We start from the raw sequence: 22,184 nt of genomic DNA, 5'->3' as shown, positions 1-22,184 counted from the left end.
CCAAATGAAACAAATGACCAGCCAACCTCTTACACCAAATATGACAACCTAACAGCACTGTAAGGCTCTGATCTACTTCATCTACACAACTCTATGTTCTTATTGTAGTCTAAAATCACACAGGTTTGTGCATTTAAGGGATCTGACCCCAGTCACAGGTGAAGTACTTTCATCATGAATGATTGCTAGCATGTGGACATCTCTCATACCTGAGGATTTCACATCTAAATGTTCATCACTAAGCAGGCACTGCTCTCTCCTCTATGAATATTTTCAAATACAAGCTCTTTAGGGCTAAGCATGGGCGGAAAATCCGTTCCGCTCGCGGATTTTGCGGATTTTCGGTAAATTCGCAATGCGCGAAATCTCGTGAATTTACCGAAAATCCGCAAATTCGTACGCCGCAGATTTTTTTTCTTTGTGATACAATATTGCGGCGTGCGGCGTTCACTTACCGTCATTCAGCGTTTGCCAAGTTGTTTTTCTCTATATTTTGCGAGTGCTGCGCCATTTTGAATCTTGCTGCGGGATCCCGCGGGAGTTTGGCGACGTATCACGAGAGTTCGCAATTGCGAACATGTAGGTGCGGCGGGCAGCAACAATCTCGCACTCGCGAAATTACAAAATTTGCAATTCTGCACAAGAAATCCACTAGCAAGCAGCATAGACCTTCTGAAAATGATGATTTTTATCAGAATAACTCCTCAGGTTGACATTTGCCTGCACTTTTTTGGATTTGAGGACTTTTGACTTTCTTTGGATCACTTTTGGATTAGAAATCAACTTTCACAAGTAAGTTTGTTTGGGGCATTACAGTTGCTGTTCTGCAGAAAAACGAGTTTTGCAAAACTGAAAGCACTCAGCAGGTGCAAAAGTTCACTCATCATTAGTAACCATTCCCTGTAGTACTTCCTGAGGGCCCCCTCCAGAGTTAAGTTGCCTATGTTTGTTTGGGGCATTACAATTGCTGTTCTGCAGAAAAACGAGTTTTGCAAAACTGAAAGCACTCAGCAGGTGCAAAAGTTCAAACTCATCATTAGTAACCATTCCCTGTAGTGCTTCCTGACTGGGGCCCCTCCAGAGTTCAGTTGCTAGTTGCAACAATTCTATGACCCTGCTCTGACCCTCACTGCAGGCTCATAGAATAGCTACAAGTAGGCCACAAAGGTCCTGGAAAAAAAAATGCACTGCAACAGAAAGCAAATTACAGATAAGGAAGCAGGTGCCAGACTGGAATTTTAAAACAGTGACACATTAATAAATCAACCCCAAATTAATTCATGTCAGTTGAAGCAGGGCAGGTGTGCTTGGTTTCCCCCCCCATAATCTACAGTGATGAACCAGAGGGTGGCATTGATGTACCAGAGGGTGGCATGGGTGAAACAGAGGGTGGCAGTGGTGAAACAGAGGGTGCTGGGAACCAGTGATGATGAACTAGACGTAGAAACAACATAGTCGCGACCGTTGCGAACCGACAAGTAAGTTCGCAATTGCGAACTGGTACAAAACCCTCGCAAACTGGCAAAAACAAAAAAAATCCGCAAATTCGCGAGAATTCGTGGATTTTGCAGATTGCGAGTTCGCAAATACGCAAATTCGCGAACGCCAGATTCGCAAAATTCGCCCATGCTTATTTAGGGCAACCTTTACTGTTAGAGCGTATTGTGCCACATGCAACAGTGTCCACTTTAAACAATTCCTTGAACAAATGCACACCAGTGTAGAAGTTATTCGACAGCATATATGTTAGACCTGGGATCCCTGGTTGGCTGACGTAGGTACCTTACGCCAAGTAGGGATTCACGTTCCTACGTGAGGGAAAGGAAGGTCAACTTCTTAGATATCCCCGCTCACCCCTTGGTAGTTTCGCATTAGCAGCCAGGCTTATCTTCAAGCCATTTCAAACAAGCATTTGCAATGCAATAGGTCTCGCATTAGGAAAGTGTGAGCTATTGGTATTGTAAATTACAATCTTTTTTAATCTGTGTTGGCTTGGAAAATATCTAAATTAATAGCATTGTTATTCACAAAGCCAATAGCTTACACTTTCCTAATGCGAGTACTATTGCTATGGCAATGCGTGATGGTAGCAAGAAAATACAGTGCTGTTGTGGTGCTGAGTGATGATGTGGTTGGGCTGAGTGATGTGGTGGTGTATTAGAGTGATGTGGTGGTGTATTAGAGTGATGTGGTGGTGTCCCTGAGTGATGTGGTGGTGTCCCTGAGTGATGTGGTGGTGTCCCTGAGTGATGTGGTGGTGTCCCCGAGTGATGTGGTGGCGTCCCTGAGTGAATTGCTGGTGTTCCTGAGGGATGTGGTGGTGTCCCTGAGTGATGTGGTGGTGTCCCTGAGTGGTGTGGTGGTGTCCCTGAGTGATGTGGTGGTGTCCCCTAGTGATGTGTGGTGTCCCCGAGTGATGTGGCGTTGTCCCCGAGTGATGTGGCGTTGTCCCCGAGTGATGTGGTGGCGTCCTGAGTGATGTGCTGGTGTCCCCGAGTGATGTAGTGGTGTCCCTGAGTGATGTGGTGGTGTCCCTGAGTGATGTGGTGGTGTCCCCGATTGATGTGTTATTGTTCCTGAGTGATGTGGGAGTGTCCCTGAGTGATGTGGTGGTGCCCCTGAGTGATGTGGTGGTGTTCCTGAGTAATGTGGTGGTGTTCCTGAGTGATGAGCTGGTGTCCAAGAGTGATGTGGTGGTGTTCCTGAGTGATGTGGGGGTGTCCCCGAGTGATGTAGTGGTGTCCCTGAGTGATGTGGTGGTGTCCCCGAGTGGTGTGGTGGTGTCCCTGAGTGATGTGGTGGTGTCCCTGAGTGATGTGGTGGTGTCCCTGAGTGATGTGGTGGTGTCCCTGAGTGATGTGGTGGTGCCCCTGAGTGATGTGGTGGTGTCGCAGAGTGTTGTGGTGGTGTTCCTGAGTGATGTGCTGGTGTTCCTGAGTGATGTGGTGGTGTCCATGAGTGATGTGGTGGTGTCCCCGAGTGATGTGGTGGTGTCCCTGAGTGATGTGGTGGTGTCCCTAAGTGATGTGGTGGTACCCCTGAGTGATGTGGTGGTGTCCTCGAGTGATGTGGTGGTGTTCCTGAGTGATGTGGTGGTGTCCCTGAGTGATGTGGTGAGTGATGTGGTGGTGTCCCTGAGTGATGTAGTGGTGCCCCTGAGTGATGTGGTGGTGTTCCTGAGTGATGTGGTGGTGTTCCCGAGTGATGAGGTGGTGTTCCTGAGTGATGTGGTGGTGTTCCTGAGTGATGTGGCGGTGTTCCTGAATAATGTGTTGGTGTCCCTGAGTGATGTGGTGGTGTGCTTGAGTGATGTGGTGGTGCCCCTGACTGATGTGGCGGTGTCCCCGAGTGATGTGGTGGTGTCCGCGAGTGATGTGGGGGTGTCCCCGAGTGATGTGGGGGTGTCCCCGAGTGATGTGGGGGTGTCCCGGAGTGATGTGGTGTCTTCCCTGAGTGATGTGGTGGTTCCCCCTGAGTGATGTGGTGGTGCCCCTGAGTGATGTGGTGGTGTCCCCGAGTGATGTGGTGGTGTCCCTGAGTGATGTGGTGGCATCCCCAATTGATGTGGTGGTGTCCTGAATGATGTGATGGTGTTCCTGTGTGATGCGGTGGTGTCCCTGAGTGATGTGGTAGTGTTCCTGAGTGATGTGGTGGGGCCCTGAATGATGTGGTGGTGCCCCTGAGTGATGTGGTGGTGTTCCTGAGTGATGTGGTGGTGTTCCTGAGTGATGTGGTGGTGTCCCTGAGTGGTGTGGTGGTGTCCCTGAGTGATGCGGTGGTGTCCCCCAGTGATGATGTGGTTGGTCTGAGTGATGTGGTGGTGTATTAGAGTGATGTGGTGGTGTATTAGAGTGATGTGGTGGTGTCCCAGACTGTTGTGGTGGTGTCCCAGAGTGATGTGGTGGTGTCCCCCCGAGTGATGTGGTGATGTCCCTGAGTGATGTGCTGGTGTCCCTGAGTGATGTGGTGGTGTCCCCGAGTGATGTGGTGGTGTCCCTGAGTGAATTGGTGATGTTCCTGAGGGATGTTGTGGTGTCCCTGAGTGATGTGGTGGTGTCCCTGAGTGATGTGGTGGTGTCCCCGAGTGGAGTGGTGGTGTCCCTGAGTGATGAGGTGGTGTCCCAGAGTGATGTGGTGGTGGTCCCAAATGATGTGGTGGTGTCCCCGAGTGATGTGATAGTGTCCCTGAGTGATGTGGCGCTGTTCCTGAGTGATGTGGTGGTGTCCCTGAGTGGTGTGGTGGTGTCCCCGATTGATGTGGGGGTGTCCCTGAGTGATGTGGTGGTGTCCCTGAGTGATGTGGTGGTGCCCCTGAGTGATGTGTAGGTGTCCCCGAGTGATGTGGTAGTGTCCCTGAGTGATGTGGTGGTGTCCCTGAGTGATGTGGTGGTGTCCCTGAGTGATGTGGTGGCGTCCCTGAGTGAATTGCTGGTGTTCCTGAGGGATGTGGTGGTGTCCCTGAGTGATGTGGTGGTGGTCCCAAATGATGTGGTGGTGTCCCCGAGTGATGTGATAGTGTCCCTGAGTGATGTGGCGCTGTTCCTGAGTGATGTGGTAATGTCCCTGAGTGGTGTGGTGGTGTCCCTGAGTGGTGTGGTGGTGTCCCCGATTGATGTGGGGGTGTCCCTGAGTGATGTGGTGGTGTCCCTGAGTGATGTGGTGGTGCCCCTGAGTGATGTGTAGGTGTCCCCGAGTGATGTGGTAGTGTCCCTGAGTGATGTGGTGGTGCCCCTGAGTGATGTGGTGGTGCCCCTGAGTGATGTGGTAGTGTCCCTGGGTGATGTGGTAGTGTCCCTTGAGTGACGTGGTGGTGCCCCTGAGTGACGTGGTGGTGTCCCTGAGTGATGTGGTGGTGTTCCTGAGTGATGTGGTGGTGTCCCCGAGTGATGTGATGGTGTTCCTGAGTGATGTGGTGGTGTCCCTGAGTGATGTGGTGGTGTCCCTGAGTGATGTGGTGGTTTCCCTGAGTGATGTAGTGGTGCCCCTGAGTGATGTAGTGGTGCCCCTGAGTGATGCGGTGGTGCCTGAGTGATGTAGTGGTGCCCCTGAGTGATGTGGTGGTGTCCCTGAGTGATGTAGTGGTGTCCCTGAGTGATGTAGTGGTGTCCCTGAGTGATGTGGTGGTGTCCCTGAGTGATGTGGTGTGTCCCTGAGTGTTGTCCCTGAGTGATGTGGTGGGGCCCCTGAGTGATGTGTGGTGGTTTCCCTGAGTGATGTATTGGTGTTCCTGAGTGATGTGGTGGTGTTCCTGAGTGATGTGGTGGTGCCCCTGAGTGATGTGGTGGTGTCCCAGAGTGATATGGTGGTGTCCAGGAGTGATGTGGTGGTGTCCCTGAGTGATGTGGCGGTGTCCCAGAGTGATGCGGTGGTGTCCCAGAGTATTGTGGTGGTGTCCCCGAGTGATGTGGTGGTATCTCTGAGTGATGTGGTTGTGTTACTGAGTGATGTGGTGGTGTTCCCGAGTGATGTGGTGGTGTCCCCAAGTGATGTGGTGGTGTCCTCGAGTGATGTGGTGGTGTTCCTGAGTGATGTTGTGGTGTCCCTGAGTGATGTGGTCGTGTCCCTGAGTGATGTGGTGGTGCCCCTGAGTGATGTGGTGGTGTTCCTGAGTGATGTGGTGGTGTTCCCGAGTGATGAGGTGGTGTCCCAGAGTGATGTGGTGGTGGTCCCAAATGATGTGGTGGTGTCCCCGAGTGATGTGGTGGTGTCCCCGAGTGATGTGGTAGTGTCCCTGAGTGATATGGTGGTGCCCCTGAGTGATGTGGTGGTGCCCCTGAGTGATGTGGTGGTGTCCCTGAGAGATGTGGTTGTGCCCCTGAGTGATGTGATAGTGTCCCTGAGTGATGTGGTGGTGTCCCTGAGTGAAGTGGTGGTGCCCCTAAGTGATGTGGCGGTGTTCCCGAGTGATTTGGTGGTGTCCCTGAGTGATGTGGTGGTGTCCTTGAGTGATGTGGTGGTGTCCTAGAGTGATGTGGTAGTGTCCCAGAGTGATGTGGTGGTGCCCCTGAGTGATGTGGTGGTGCCCCTGAGTGATGTGGGGGTGTCCCAGAGTGATGTGGTAGTGTCCCCGAGTGGAGTGGTGGTGTCCCTGAGTGGTGAGGTGGTGTCCCAGAGTGATGTGGTGATGGTCCCAAATGATGTGGTGGTGTCCCCGAGTGATGTGGTAGTGTCCCTGAGTGATGTGGCGCTGTTCCTGAGTGATGTGGTGGTGTCCCTGAGTGGTGTGGTGGTGTCCCCGATTGATGTGGGGGTGTCCCTGAGTGATGTGGTGGTGCCCCTGAGTGATGTGGTGGTGCCCCTGAGTGATGTGGTAGTGTCCCTGGGTGATGTGGTAGTGTCCCTGGGTGATGTGGTGGTGCCCTTGAGTGACGTGGTGGTGCCCCTGAGTGATGTGGTGGTGTCCCTGAGTGATGTGGTGGTGTTCCTTAGTGATGTGGTGGTGTCCACGAGTGATGTGATGGTGTTCCTGAGTGATGTGGTGGTGTCCCTGAGTGATGTGGTGGTGTCCCTGAGTGATGTGGTGGTTTCCCTGAGTGATGTAGTGGTGCCCCTGAGTGATGTGGTGGTGCCTGAGTGATGTAGTGGTGGTCCCAAATGATGTGGTGGTATCCCCGAGTGATGTAGTGGTGTCCCTGAGTGATGTGGTGGTGTCCCTGAGTGATATGGTGGTGCCCCTGAGTGATGTGGTGGTGCCCCTGAGTGATGTGGTGGTGTCCCTGAGAGATGTGGTTGTGCCCCTGAGCGATGTGATAGTGTCCCGGAGTGATGTGGTGGTTTCCCTGAGTGAAGTGGTGGTGCCCCTAAGTGATGTGGCGGTGTTCCCGTGTGATTTGGTGGTGTCCCCAAGTGATGTGGTGGTGTACCCGAGTGATGAGGTGGTGCCCCTGAGTGATGTGGTGGTGTCCCTGAGTGATGTGGTGGTGTCCTTGAGTGATGTGGTGGTGTCCTAGAGTGATGTGGTGGTGTCCTAGAGTGATGTGGTGGTGTCCTAGAGTGATGTGGTGGTGTCCTAGAGTGATGTGGTGGTGTCCCAGAGTGATGTGGTGGTGCCCCTGAGTGATGTGGTGGTGCCCCTGAGTGATGTGGGGGTGTCCCACAGTGATGTGGTAGTGTCCCCGAGTGATGTGGTGGTGTCCCTGAGTGATGTGGTAGTGTCCCTGAGTGATGTGGTAGTGTCCCTGAGTGATGTGGTGGTGCCCTTGAGTGACATGGTGGTGCCCCTGAGTGATGTGGTGGTGTCCCTGAGTGATGTGGTGGTGTTCCTGAGTGATGTGGTGGTGTCCCCGAGTGATGTGGTGGTGTTCCTGAGTGATGTTTTGGTGTCCCTGAGTGATGTGGTGGTGTCCCTGAGTGATGTGGTGGTTTCCCTGAGTGATGTAGTGGTGCCCCTGAGTGATGTGGTGGTGCCTGAGTGATGTAGCGGTGCTCCTGAGTGATGTGGTGGTGTCCCTGAGTGATGTGGTGGTGTCCCTGAGTGATGTGGTGGTGTCCCTGAGTGATGTGGTGGTGTTCCTGAGTGATGTGTTGGTGTCCCCCAGTGCTGTGGTAGTGTCCCTGAGTGATGTGGTGGTGCCCCTGAGTGATGTGGTGGTGCCCCTGAGTGATGTGGTGGTGCCCCTGAGTGATGTGGTGGTGCCCCTGAGTGATGTGGTGGTGCCCCTGAGTGATGTGGTGGTGTCTCTGAGTGATGTGGTGGTGTCTCTGAGAGATGTGTTTGTGCACCTGAGTGATGTGGTGGTACCTCTGAGCGATGTGGTGGTGTCACAGAGTGTTGTGGTGGTGTTCCTGAGTGATGTGGTGGTGTTCCTGAGTGATGTGGTGGTGTCCCTAGGTGTTGTGGTGGTGTCCCTGAGTGATGTGGTGGTGCCCCTAAATGATGAGGTGGTGTCCCAGAGTGATGTGGTGTTGTCCCCAAGTGATGTGGTGGTGTCCTCGAGTGATGTGGTGGTGTTCCTGAGTGATGTGGTGGTGTCCCTGAGTGATGTGGTGGTGTCCCAGAGTGATGTGGTGGTGGTCCCAAATGATGTGGTGGTGTCCCCGAGTGATGTGGTATGTGTCCCTGAGTGATGTGGTGGTGCCCCTGAGTGATGTGGTGGTGCCCCTGAGTGATGTGGTGGTGTCCCTGAGAGATGTGGTTGTGCCCCTAAGTGATGTGATAGTTTCCCTGAGTGATGTGGTGGTGTCCCTGAGTGAAGTGGTGGTGCCCCTAAGTGATGTGGTGGTGTTCCCGAGTGATTTGGTGGTGTCCCCAAGTGATGTGGTGGTGTCCCCAAGTGATGTGGTGGTGTACCCGAGTGATGAGGTGGTGACCCTGAGTGATGTGGTGGTGTCCCTGAGTGATGTGGTGGTGTCCCTGAGTGATGTGGTGGTGTCCTAGAGTGATGTGGTGGTGTCCCAGAGTGATGTGGTGGTGCCCCTGAGTGATGTGGTGGTGCCCCTGACTGATGTGGTGGTGTCCCAGAGTGATGTGGTAGTGTCCCCGAGTGATGTGGTAGTGTCCCCGAGTGATGTGGTGGTGTCCCTGAGTGATGTGGTAGTGTCCCTGAGTGATGTGGTAGTGTCCCTGAGTGATGTGGTGGTGCCCTTGAGTGACGTGGTGGTGTGCCTGAGTGATGTGGTGGTGTCCCTGAGTGATGTGGTGGTGTTCCTGAGTGATGTGGTGGTGTCCCCGAGTGATGTGGTGGTGTTCCTGAGTGATGAGGTGGTGTCCCTGAGTGATGTGGTGGTGTCCCTGAGTGATGTGGTGGTGTCCCCGAGTGATGTGGTGTGTCCCTGAGTGTTGTCCCTGAGTGATGTGGTGGTGCCCCTGAGTGATATGGTGGTGTCCCCGAGTAATGTGGTGGTGCCCCTGAGTGATGTGGTGGTGTCCCTGAGTGATGTGGTGGTGTTCCTGAGTGATGTGGTGGTGTTCAGAGTGATGAGGTGGTGTCCCCGAGTGATGTGGTGGTGTCCCTGAGTGGTGTGGTGATGTCCCCGAGTGATGTGGTGGTATCTCTGAGTGATGTGGTGGTGTCCCTGAGTGATGTGGTGGTGTTCCTGAGGGATGTGGTGGTGTTCCCGAGTGATGTGGTGGTGTCCCTGAGTGGTGTGGTGGTGTCCCCGATTGATGTGGGGGTGTCCCTGAGTGATGTGGTGGTGTCCCTGAGTGATGTGGTGGTGCCCCTGAGTGATGTGTAGGTGTCCCCGAGTGATGTGGTAGTGTCCCTGAGTGATGTGGTGGTGTCCCTGAGTGATGTGGTGGCATCCCTGAGTGATGTGGTGGCGTCCCTGAGTGAATTGCTGGTGTCCCCGAGTGATGTGATAGTGTCCCTGAGTGATGTGGCGCTGTTCCTGAGTGATGTGGTGGTGTCCCAGAGTGATATGGTGGTGTCCAGGAGTGATATGGCGGTGTCCCAGAGTGATGCGGTGGTGTCCCAGAGTATTGTGGTGGTGTCCCCGAGTGAGGTGGTGGTATCTCTGAGTGATGTGGTTGTGTTACTGAGTGATGTGGTGGTGTTCCCGAGTGATGTGGTGGTGTCCCCAAGTGATGTGGTGGTGTTCCTGAGTGATGTGGTGGTGTCCCTGAGTGATGTGGTCGTGTCCCTGAGTGATGTGGTGGTGCCCCTGAGTGATGTGGTGGTGTTCCTGAGTGATGTGGTGGTGTTCCCGAGTGATGAGGTGGTGTCCCAGAGTGATGTGGTGGTGGTCCCAAATGATGTGGTGGTGTCCCCGAGTGATGTGGTGGTGTCCCCGAGTGATGTGGTAGTGCCCCTGAGTGATGTGGTGGTGCCCCTGAGTGATGTGGTGGTGCCCCTGAGTGATGTGGTGGTGTCCCTGAGAGATGTGGTTGTGCCCCTGAGTGATGTGATAGTGTCCCTGAGTGATGTGGTGGTGTCCCTGAGTGAAGTGGTGGTGCCCCTAAGTGATGTGGCGGTGTTCCCGAGTGATTTGGTGGTGTCCCCAAGTGATGTGGTGGTGTACCCGAGTGATGAGGTGGTGCCCCTGAGTAATGTGGTGGTGTCCCTGAGTGATGTGGTGGTGTCCTTGAGTGATGTGGTGGTGTCCTAGAGTGATGTGGTGGTGTCCCAGAGTGATGTGGTGGTGCCCCTGAGTGATGTGGTGGTGCCCCTGAGTGATGTGGGGGTGTCCCAGAGTGATGTGGTAGTGTCCCCGAGTGGAGTGGTGGTGTCCCTGAGTGGTGAGGTGGTGTCCCAGAGTGATGTGGTGATGGTCCCAAATGATGTGGTGGTGTCCCCGAGTGATGTGGTAGTGTCCCTGAGTGATGTGGCGCTGTTCCTGAGTGATGTGGTGGTGTCCCTGAGTGGTGTGGTGGTGTCCCCGATTGATGTGGGGGTGTCCCTGAGTGATGTGGTGGTGCCCCTGAGTGATGTGGTGGTGCCCCTGAGTGATGTGGTAGTGTCCCTGGGTGATGTGGTAGTGTCCCTGGGTGATGTGGTGGTGCCCTTGAGTGACGTGGTGGTGCCCCTGAGTGATGTGGTGGTGTCCCTGAGTGATGTGGTGGTGTTCCTTAGTGATGTGGTGGTGTCCACGAGTAATGTGATGGTGTTCCTGAGTGATGTGGTGGTGTCCCTGAGTGATGTGGTGGTGTCCCTGAGTGATGTGGTGGTTTCCCTGAGTGATCAAGTGGTGCCCCTGAGTGATGTGGTGGTGCCTGAGTGATGTAGTGGTGGTCCCAAATGATGTGGTGGTATCCCCGAGTGATGTAGTGGTGTCCCTGAGTGATGTGGTGGTGTCCCTGAGTGATGTGGTGGTGCCCCTGAGTGATGTGGTGGTGCCCCTGAGTGATGTGGTGGTGTCCCTGAGAGATGTGGTTGTGCCCCTGAGCGATGTGATAGTGTCCCTGAGTGATGTGGTGGTTTCCCTGAGTGAAGTGGTGGTGCCCCTAAGTGATGTGGCGGTGTTCCCGTGTGATTTGGTGGTGTCCCCAAGTGATGTGGTGGTGTACCCGAGTGATGAGGTGGTGCCCCTGAGTGATGTGGTGGTGTCCCTGAGTGATGTGGTGGTGTCCTTGAGTGATGTGGTGGTGTCCTAGAGTGATGTGGTGGTGTCCTAGAGTGATGTGGTGGTGTCCTAGAGTGATGTGGTGGTGTCCCAGAGTGATGTGGTGGTGCCCCTGAGTGATGTGGTGGTGCCCCTGAGTGATGTGGGGGTGTCCCACAGTGATGTGGTAGTGTCCCCGAGTGATGTGGTGGTGTCCCTGAGTGATGTGGTAGTGTCCCTGAGTGATGTGGTAGTGTCCCTGAGTGATGTGGTGGTGCCCTTGAGTGACATGGTGGTGCCCCTGAGTGATGTGGTGGTGTCCCTGAGTGATGTGGTGGTGTTCCTGAGTGATGTGGTGGTGTCCCCGAGTGATGTGGTGGTGTTCCTGAGTGATGTTTTGGTGTCCCTGAGTGATGTGGTGGTGTCCCTGAGTGATGTGGTGGTTTCCCTGAGTGATGTAGTGGTGCCCCTGAGTGATGTGGTGGTGCCTGAGTGATGTAGCGGTGCTCCTGAGTGATGTGGTGGTGTCCCTGAGTGATGTGGTGGTGTCCCAAATGATGTGGTGGTGTCCCTGAGTGATGTGGTGGTGTTCCTGAGTGATGTGTTGGTGTCCCCCAGTGCTGTGGTAGTGTCCCTGAGTGATGTGGTGGTGCCCCTGAGTGATGTGGTGGTGCCCCTGAGTGATGTGGTGGTGCCCCTGAGTGATGTGGTGGTGCCCCTGAGTGATGTGGTGGTGTCTCTGAGAGATGTGTTTGTGCACCTGAGTGATGTGGTGGTACCTCTGAGCGATGTGGTGGTGTCACAGAGTGTTGTGGTGGTGTTCCTGAGTGATGTGGTGGTGTTCCTGAGTGATGTGGTGGTGTCCCTAGGTGTTGTGGTGGTGTCCCTGAGTGATGTGGTGGTGCCCCTAAATGATGAGGTGGTGTCCCAAAGTGATGTGGTGTTGTCCCCAAGTGATGTGGTGGTGTCCTCGAGTGATGTGGTGGTGTTCCTGAGTGATGTGGTGGTGTCCCTGAGTGATGTGGTGGTGTCCCTGAGTGATGTGTTGGTGCCCCTGAGTGATGTGGTGGTGCTCCTGAGTGATGTGGTTGTGCCCCTGAGTGATGTGGTGGTGCCTATGAGTGATGTGGTGGTGTTCCTGAGTGATGTGTTGGTGTTCCTGAGTGATGTGGCGGTGTCCTGAGTGATGTGGCGGTGTCCCTGAGTTATGTGGTGTGTCCCTGAGTGGTGCCCCTGAGTGATGTGGTGGTGTCCCTGAGTGATGTGGTGGTGTTCCCGAGTGATGTGGGCTAGTCCCCGAGTGATGTGGTGGTGCCCCTGAGGGATGTGGTGGTCCCTGAGTGATGTGGTGGTGTCCCTGAGTGATGTGGTGGTGTTCCTGAGTGATGTGTTGTTGTCCTAGAGTGATGTGGTGGTGTCCCCGAGTGATGAGGTGGCGTCCCTGAGTGATGTGATGATGTCCCCGAGTGATGTGGTTGTATATCTGAGTGATGTGGTGGTGTTCCTGAGTGATGTGGTGGTGTTCCCGAGTGATGTGGTGGTGTCCCCAAGTGATGTGGTGGTGTCCTTGAGTGATGTGGTGGTGTTCCTGAGTGATGTGGTGGTGTCCCTGAGTGATGTGGTCGTGTCCCTGAGTGATGTGGTGGTGCCCCTGAGTGATGTGGTGGTGTTCCTGAGTGATGTGGTGGTGTTCCCGAGTGATGAGGTGGTGTCCCAGAGTGATGTGGTGGTGGTCCCAAATGATGTGGTGGTGTCCCCGAGTGATGTGGTATGTGTCCCTGAGTGATGTGGTGGTGCCCCTGAGTGATGTGGTGGTGCCCCTGAGTGATGTGGTGGTGTCCCTGAGAGATGTGGTTGTGCCCCTAAGTGATGTGATAGTTTCCCTGAGTGATGTGGTGGTGTCCCTGAGTGAAGTGGTGGTGCCCCTAAGTGATGTGGTGGTGTTCCCGAGTGATTTGGTGGTGTCCCCAAGTGATGTGGTGGTGTCCCCAAGTGATGTGGTGGTGTACCCGAGTGATGAGGTGGTGACCCTGAGTGATGTGGTGGTGTCCCTGAGTGATGTGGTGGTGTCCCTGAGTGATGTGGTGGTGTCCTAGAGTGATGTGGTGGTGTCCCAGAGTGATGTGGTGGTGCCCCTGAGTGATGTGGTGGTGCCCCTGACTGATGTGGTGGTGTCCCAGAGTGATGTGGTAGTGTCCCTGAGTGATGTGGTGGTGTCCCTGAGTGATGTGGTAGTGTCCCTGAGTGATGTGGTAGTGTCCCTGAGTGATGTGGTGGTGCCCTTGAGTGACGTGGTGGTGTGCCTGAGTGATGTGGTGGTGTCCCTGAGTGATGTGGTGGTGTTCCTGAGTGATGTGGTGGTGTCCCCGAGTGATGTGGTGGTGTTCCTGAGTGATGAGGTGGTGTCCCTGAGTGATGTGGTGGTGTCCCTGAGTGATGTGGTGGTGTCCCCGAGTGATGTGGTGTGTCCCTGAGTGTTGTCCCTGAGTGATGTGGTGGTGCCCCTGAGTGATGTGGTGGTGTCCCCGAGTAATGTGGTGGTGCCCCTGAGTGATGTGGTGGTGTCCCTGAGTGATGTGGTGGTGTTCCTGAGTGATGTGGTGGTGTTCAGAGTGATGAGGTGGTGTCCCCGAGTGATGTGGTGGTGTCCCTGAGTGGTGTGGTGATGTCCCCGAGTGATGTGGTGGTATCTCTGAGTGATGTGGTGGTGTTCCTGAGTGATGTGGTGGTGTTCCCGAGTGATGTGGTGGTGTCCCCAAGTGATGTGGTGGTGTCCTTGAGTGATGTGGTGGTGTTCCTGAGTGATGTTGTGGTGTCCCTGAGTGATGTGGTCGTGTCCCTGAGTGATGTGGTGGTGTTCCTGAGGGATGTGGTGGTGTTCCCGAGTGATGAGGTGGTGTCCAGGAGTGATGTGGTGGTGTCCCTGAGTGATGTGGTGGTGTCCCCGAGTAATGTGGTGGTGCCCCTGAGTGATGTGGTGGTGTCCCTGAGTGATGTGGTGGTGTTCCTGAGTGATGTGGTGGTGTTCCCGAGTGATGAGGTGGTGTCCCCGAGTGATGTGGTGGTGTCCCTGAGTGATGTGGTGATGTCCCCGAGTGATGTGGTGGTATCTCTGAGTGATATGGTGGTGTTCCTGAGTGATGTGGTGGTGTTCCCGAGTGATGTGGTGGTGTCCCCAAGTGATGTGGTGGTGTTCCTGAGTGATGTTGTGGTGTCCCTGAGTGATGTGGTCGTTTCCCTGAGTGATGGGGTGGTGCCCCTGAGTGATGTGGTGGTGTTCCTGAGTGATGTGGTGGTGTTCCCGAGTGATGAGGTGGTGTCCCAGAGTGATATGGTGGTGGTCCCAAATAATGTGGTGGTGTCCCTGAGTGATGTGGTAGTGTCCCTGAGTGATGTGGTGGTGCCCCTGAGTGATGTGGTGGTGCCTGAGTGATGTAGTGGTGGTCCCAAATGATGTGGTGGTATCCCCGAGTGATGTAGTGGTGTCCCTGAGTGATGTGGTGGTGTCCCTGAGTGATGTGGTGGTGCCCCTGAGTGATGTGGTGGTGCCCCTGAGTGATGTGGTGGTGTCCCTGAGAGATGTGGTTGTGCCCCTGAGCGATGTGATAGTGTCCCTGAGTGATGTGGTGGTTTCCCTGAGTGAAGTGGTGGTGCCCCTAAGTGATGTGGCGGTGTTCCCGTGTGATTTGGTGGTGTCCCCAAGTGATGTGGTGGTGTACCCGAGTGATGAGGTGGTGCCCCTGAGTGATGTGGTGGTGTCCCTGAGTGATGTGGTGGTGTCCTTGAGTGATGTGGTGGTGTCCTAGAGTGATGTGGTGGTGTCCTAGAGTGATGTGGTGGTGTCCTAGAGTGATGTGGTGGTGTCCTAGAGTGATGTGGTGGTGTCCCAGAGTGATGTGGTGGTGCCCCTGAGTGATGTGGTGGTGCCCCTGAGTGATGTGGGGGTGTCCCACAGTGATGTGGTAGTGTCCCCGAGTGATGTGGTGGTGTCCCTGAGTGATGTGGTAGTGTCCCTGAGTGATGTGGTAGTGTCCCTGAGTGATGTGGTGGTGCCCTTGAGTGACATGGTGGTGCCCCTGAGTGATGTGGTGGTGTCCCTGAGTGATGTGGTGGTGTTCCTGAGTGATGTGGTGGTGTCCCCGAGTGATGTGGTGGTGTTCCTGAGTGATGTTTTGGTGTCCCTGAGTGATGTGGTGGTGTCCCTGAGTGATGTGGTGGTTTCCCTGAGTGATGTAGTGGTGCCCCTGAGTGATGTGGTGGTGCCTGAGTGATGTAGCGGTGCTCCTGAGTGATGTGGTGGTGTCCCTGAGTGATGTGGTGGTGTCCCAAATGATGTGGTGGTGTCCCTGAGTGATGTGGTGGTGTTCCTGAGTGATGTGTTGGTGTCCCCCAGTGCTGTGGTAGTGTCCCTGAGTGATGTGGTGGTGCCCCTGAGTGATGTGGTGGTGCCCCTGAGTGATGTGGTGGTGCCCCTGAGTGATGTGGTGGTGCCCCTGAGTGATGTGGTGGTGCCCCTGAGTGATGTGGTGGTGTCTCTGAGAGATGTGTTTGTGCACCTGAGTGATGTGGTGGTACCTCTGAGCGATGTGGTGGTGTCACAGAGTGTTGTGGTGGTGTTCCTGAGTGATGTGGTGGTGTTCCTGAGTGATGTGGTGGTGTCCCTAGGTGTTGTGGTGGTGTCCCTGAGTGATGTGGTGGTGCCCCTAAATGATGAGGTGGTGTCCCAGAGTGATGTGGTGTTGTCCCCAAGTGATGTGGTGGTGTCCTCGAGTGATGTGGTGGTGTTCCTGAGTGATGTGGTGGTGTCCCTGAGTGATGTGGTGGTGTCCCTGAGTGATGTGTTGGTGCCCCTGAGTGATGTGGTGGTGCTCCTGAGTGATGTGGTTGTGCCCCTGAGTGATGTGGTGGTGCCTATGAGTGATGTGGTGGTGTTCCTGAGTGATGTGTTGGTGTTCCTGAGTGATGTGGCGGTGTCCTGAGTGATGTGGCGGTGTCCCTGAGTTATGTGGTGTGTCCCTGAGTGGTGCCACTGAGTGATGTGGTGGTGTCCCTGAGTGATGTGGTGGTGTTCCCGAGTGATGTGGGCTAGTCCCCGAGTGATGTGGTGGTGCCCCTGAGGGATGTGGTGGTCCCTGAGTGATGTGGTGGTGTCCCTGAGTGATGTGGTGGTGTTCCTGAGTGATGTGTTGTTGTCCTAGAGTGATGTGGTGGTGTCCCCGAGTGATGAGGTGGCGTCCCTGAGTGATGTGATGATGTCCCCGAGTGATGTGGTTGTATCTCTGAGTGATGTGGTGGTGTTCCTGAGTGATGTGGTGGTGTTCCCGAGTGATGTGGTGGTGTCCCCAAGTGATGTGGTGGTGTCCTTGAGTGATGTGGTGGTGTTCCTGAGTGATGTGGTGGTGTCCCTGAGTGATGTGGTCGTGTCCCTGAGTGATGTGGTGGTGCCCCTGAGTGATGTGGTGGTGTTCCTGAGTGATGTGGTGGTGTTCCCGAGTGATGAGGTGGTGTCCCAGAGTGATGTGGTGGTGGTCCCAAATGATGTGGTGGTGTCCCCGAGTGATGTGGTATGTGTCCCTGAGTGATGTGGTGGTGCCCCTGAGTGATGTGGTGGTGCCCCTGAGTGATGTGGTGGTGTCCCTGAGAGATGTGGTTGTGCCCCTGAGTGATGTGATAGTTTCCCTGAGTGATGTGGTGGTGTCCCTGAGTGAAGTGGTGGTGCCCCTAAGTGATGTGGTGGTGTTCCCGAGTGATTTGGTGGTGTCCCCAAGTGATGTGGTGGTGTCCCCAAGTGATGTGGTGGTGTACCCGAGTGATGAGGTGGTGACCCTGAGTGATGTGGTGGTGTCCCTGAGTGATGTGGTGGTGTCCCTGAGTGATGTGGTGGTGTCCTAGAGTGATGTGGTGGTGTCCCAGAGTGATGTGGTGGTGCCCCTGAGTGATGTGGTGGTGCCCCTGACTGATGTGGTGGTGTCCCAGAGTGATGTGGTAGTGTCCCTGAGTGATGTGGTGGTGTCCCTGAGTGATGTGGTAGTGTCCCTGAGTGATGTGGTAGTGTCCCTGAGTGATGTGGTGGTGCCCTTGAGTGACGTGGTGGTGTGCCTGAGTGATGTGGTGGTGTCCCTGAGTGATGTGGTGGTGTTCCTGAGTGATGTGGTGGTGTCCCCGAGTGATGTGGTGGTGTTCCTGAGTGATGAGGTGGTGTCCCTGAGTGATGTGGTGGTGTCCCTGAGTGATGTGGTGGTGTCCCCGAGTGATGTGGTGTGTCCCTGAGTGTTGTCCCTGAGTGATGTGGTGGTGCCCCTGAGTGATGTGGTGGTGTCCCCGAGTAATGTGGTGGTGCCCCTGAGTGATGTGGTGGTGTCCCTGAGTGATGTGGTGGTGTTCCTGAGTGATGTGGTGGTGTTCAGAGTGATGAGGTGGTGTCCCCGAGTGATGTGGTGGTGTCCCTGAGTGGTGTGGTGATGTCCCCGAGTGATGTGGTGGTATCTCTGAGTGATGTGGTGGTGTTCCTGAGTGATGTGGTGGTGTTCCCGAGTGATGTGGTGGTGTCCCCAAGTGATGTGGTGGTGTCCTTGAGTGATGTGGTGGTGTTCCTGAGTGATGTTGTGGTGTCCCTGAGTGATGTGGTCGTGTCCCTGAGTGATGTGGTGGTGTTCCTGAGGGATGTGGTGGTGTTCCCGAGTGATGAGGTGGTGTCCAGGAGTGATGTGGTGGTGTCCCTGAGTGATGTGGTGGTGTCCCCGAGTAATGTGGTGGTGCCCCTGAGTGATGTGGTGGTGTCCCTGAGTGATGTGGTGGTGTTCCTGAGTGATGTGGTGGTGTTCCCGAGTGATGAGGTGGTGTCCCCGAGTGATGTGGTGGTGTCCCTGAGTGATGTGGTGATGTCCCCGAGTGATGTGGTGGTATCTCTGAGTGATATGGTGGTGTTCCTGAGTGATGTGGTGGTGTTCCCGAGTGATGTGGTGGTGTCCCCAAGTGATGTGGTGGTGTTCCTGAGTGATCTTGTGGTGTCCCTGAGTGATGTGGTCGTTTCCCTGAGTGATGGGGTGGTGCCCCTGAGTGATGTGGTGGTGTTCCTGAGTGATGTGGTGGTGTTCCCGAGTGATGAGGTGGTGTCCCAGAGTGATATGGTGGTGGTCCCAAATAATGTGGTGGTGTCCCCGAGTGATGTGGTAGTGTCCCTGAGTGATGTGGTGGTGCCACTGAGTGATGTGGTGGTGCCCCTGAGAGATGTGGTTGTGCCCCTAAGTGATGTGATAGTGTCCCTGAGTGATGTGGTGGTGTCCCTGAGTGAAGTGGTTGTGCCCCTAAGTGATGTGGTGGTGTTCCCGAGTGATTTGGTGGTGTCCCCAAGTGATGTGGTGGTGTCCCCAAGTGATGTGGTGGTGTACCCGAGTGATGAGGTGGTGCCCCTGAGTGATGTGGTGGTGTCCCTGAGTGATATGGTGGTGTTCCTGAGTGATGTGGTGATGTCCCAGAGTGATATGGTGGTGCCCCTGAGTGATGTGGTGGTGCCCCTGAGTGATGTGGTGGTGTCCCAGAGTGATGTGGTAGTGTCCCCGAGTGATGTGGTGGTGTCCCTGAGTGATGTGGTAGTGTCCCTGAGTGATGTGGTAGTGTCCCTGAGTGATGTGGTGGTGCCCTTGAGTGACGTGGTGGTGCCCCTGAGTGATGTGGTGGTGTCCCTGAGTGATGTGGTGGTGTTCCTGAGTAATGTGATGGTGTCCCCGAGTGATGTGGTGGTGTTCCTGAGTGATGTGGTGGTGTCCCTTAGTGATGTGGTGGTGTCCCTTAGTGATGTGGTGGTGTCCCTGAGTGATGTGGTGGTTTCCCTGAGTGATGTAGTGGTGCCCCTGAGTGATGTGGTGGTGCCTGAGTGATGTAGTGGTGCCCCTGAGTGATGTGGTGGTGTCCCTGAGTGATGTGGTGGTGTCCCTGAGTGATGTGGTGGTGTCCCTGAGTGATGTGGTGTGTCCCTGAGTGTTGTCCCTGAGTGATGTGGTGGTGCCCCTGAGTGATGTGGTGGTTTCCCTGAGTGATGTATTGGTGTTCCTGAGTGATGTGGTGGTGTTCCTGAGTGATGTGGTGGTGCCCCTGAGTGATGTGGTGGTGTCCCAGAGTGATGTGGTGGTGTCCAGGAGTGATGTGGTGGTGTCCCTGAGTGATGTGGTGGTGTCCCAGAGTGATGCGGTGGTGTCCCAGAGTGATGTGGTGGTGTCCAGGAGTGATGTGGTGGTGTCCCAGAGTGTTGTGGTGGTGCCCATGAGTGATGTGGTGGTGTCCCTGAGTGATGTGGTGGTGTTCCTGAGTGATGTGGTGGTGTCCCTGAGTGATGTGATAGTGTCCCTGAGTGATGTGGTGGTGTCCCTGAGTGATGTGGTGGTGCCCCTAAGTGATGTGGTGGTGTTCCCGAGTGATGTGGTGGTGTCCCTGAGTAATGTGGTGTTGCCCCTGAGTGATGTGGTGGTGTCCCTGAGTGATGTGGTGGTGTTCCTGAGTGATGTGTTGTTGTCCTAGAGTGATGTGGTGGTGTCCCTGAGTGATGTGGTGGTGTCCTCCAGTGATGTCATGGTGTTCCCGAGTGAAGTATCCTCTTAATAGACCTGTAAACAAAACCCTTGTTATGTATATATCATTGATTAACAAGGCATGGGATGTGTTATGAAGAGAGACGAGTAGGCACAGATCAATACTGCAATTATTTTCTTAGCCAAGAATGAAAGTATGTCTGCGAGATGAAGAGAGGGTGGTAAATTGGATGAGGAAGATGAATGAATAGGAGACAGGAACAGTAAGCGCGGGAGAGGCAAGGGAGAGAGGAAAGAGGAGGAGGGGGCCCAGATCCAAGATCAGCGAGGGAGGAGGTTGGAGATAGGACAAAATTCATAGGAGCAAAAGCAGCGAGCAACAGAAGTGAGCCTGTATGGAAGAGAAGAGCAAGGGCAAACAATTTAAAACAACAAGGTCGAAACCGAGAGAGAGGGAAAGAAACAGAGCTTAGGAGAGAGAGAGCTGGATGAAGAACAGACCATGAAAACAAGTAAATAAAGTCTCACGAGAGCGAGGCAGCAAGTTCAGGAGCGCATTCCTTTGAAGTCTGATGGGGAGGGTGCGGGGGCGGGGGAGCGGCTTCCTTTGAAGTCTGATGCCGAGGCACAGACAAATGGTGGTGCGCGATGTGCACGCGGGGGAGCAGCAGCCTTTGAAGTCTGATGCTGAGGCAAAGACAAATGGTGGTGTGTTATGTGGCTGGCGATGGTGTGCACGTGCATGGATCACATGAACTGTATGCGATCCGCTGCCATTTTGGTAGACTTTTCTTTTCCGCTTACTATAATCTCGCCGGAGCAATCGCAAGCGCATTGGCTCTGGCGAGACCTAAAAATTGGGTTTACCCAAGGTTAGTCCTGGACCTGGGCGCTCAGTGATACAAAAAACAATGGTCCTAGAACCTAGTTCATAAGAAGCAGCTAATCAAATAGCACAGTTAGTGTAATTCGTTCATTTAAGGTGCAGCCCCGACAGGTATATTTAGGACAAGCTCCTTAAACCTGAGTCAATAGTTTAAACATCAAATGGATATCAAGCAAACAAGCAACAAACCAAAAGACTACATTTGCCAAGTAATTTAATGTACTTAGTATTTGGTGAAAGATCACAATAAATTTAATCAGTAGAGGGGGATGAAGGTTGCTCCAAGGGGGAACGTGCATGAAAGAGAGGTGCTCATTGTTTGGTCTGTGAAAAGGAGGGAAATTCAGTGGCATAGAGGGAAATGAGAGCTTGGTATTAATTTTTTTATTAACAATAGGTACGGTTGTCAGTCACCGTCATATATAGCCTAGCTACACATTAAATACAAATCATTTAAGTTGTTATAAGTGCAGAATCCAATTCCGCTTTTGCACGATAAGGGTCAAATGAGAAAGGTCAGTCTAGGCCTATCCAAGGGCGTCGACGTTTCGATCCGACTTGGGGCACAAGGGAGGTTGGGGGCCTCGGCTGTGCGGATCTCCTTCAGGACTGGGGTGGAGGGCAACCTGGGAAGGGTGGCTAAGTCACCTGGGGGGTAGAAAAGGATTAGGTCAGGTTTGTTGCTTGGCATTAACGAATGGTGCGTGATTAAAAGAAGGAAGAAGGCTTACCCTCCGTAAATTTGCGTGATGGGGAGCCAAGCATATGTATGCGTCATAACAAGATGAGTAGGGTATAATCATCCAATGATTGGGTTATGCACTGGGGAAGACAAAAAAATTCATGAGGTCTAGAAGGGGCATCAATAATTAACTGCCAGCTTCAAAGGTAAACAATAAGGCTGGTGAACACATACCTCAGTGTTTTTATCCTGAGTGCAGAAGTTAAGGAAGATAACACCGTCAAGGTCCGTGCGTTAATCACGGTAGAATAGATCGGTGATCTATAATGCAAAAGGCAGGCTTTAGAAACACTGACAAGATGGCATAGGTGGCGATAAAGAAATTACAGTTAAGCCGCATGGAAAACGGGGATTAAGTTCCCTTGTGTTAGCAAGAATCATATAAACCATTTTGTCTCCTTGCACGCGATGAGTGCTGGCGGCCCAGTCCGACTGTTAATTAAAGACCGGGACTGCGGGAAATGTGAGCGAAACGTGCGGCGAAGGCCAGAGTTGAAAGACTCACGCGGCCGACCGCCGGGTATGGGGGGGGAGGGGAGAAGAGGTATTCACCATTCAGTGTGGCATTTTATTATTAATAGAAAAACGAGCACTAAGGCACATAATTTAAATCAAATCAAATCAAACAAACTTGTAGAGCGCGCTACTCACCCGTAAGGGTCTCAAGGCTACTGCTCAAACAGGAAGGTCTTGAGCTGTTTCCTGAAGGAGAGATGGTCCTGGGTCAGCCGTAGGTGGGTGGGGAGGGAGTTCCAAGTCTTGGCCCCCAGGTAGGGGAAGGATCTTCCTCCGGCAGTGGCTTTGCGAATTCGTGGGACGGTGGCGAGGGCGAGGCTGGCGGATCGGAGCTGGCGGGTGGGTGTGTAGAATGTAAGGCGGCTGTTGAGGTATTTGGGTCCCATGTCGTGGAGAGCCTTGTGTGCGTGGGTGAGGAGTCTGAACCTGATCCTCTTGCTGATGGGGAGCTAGTGCAGGTCTTTCAGATGGGTGGGGATGTGGCTGTGACGGGGGATGTTCAGGATGAGTCGTGCCCGAGGCGTTCTGTATG

This window comes from Lissotriton vulgaris, chromosome 2_1 (assembly GCF_964263255.1).
Source record: "Lissotriton vulgaris chromosome 2_1, aLisVul1.2, whole genome shotgun sequence".
NCBI lineage: Eukaryota > Metazoa > Chordata > Amphibia > Caudata > Salamandridae > Lissotriton > Lissotriton vulgaris.
The sequence above is the reverse complement of the archived record's forward strand: the minus strand, read 5'-3'. Positions refer to the sequence as shown.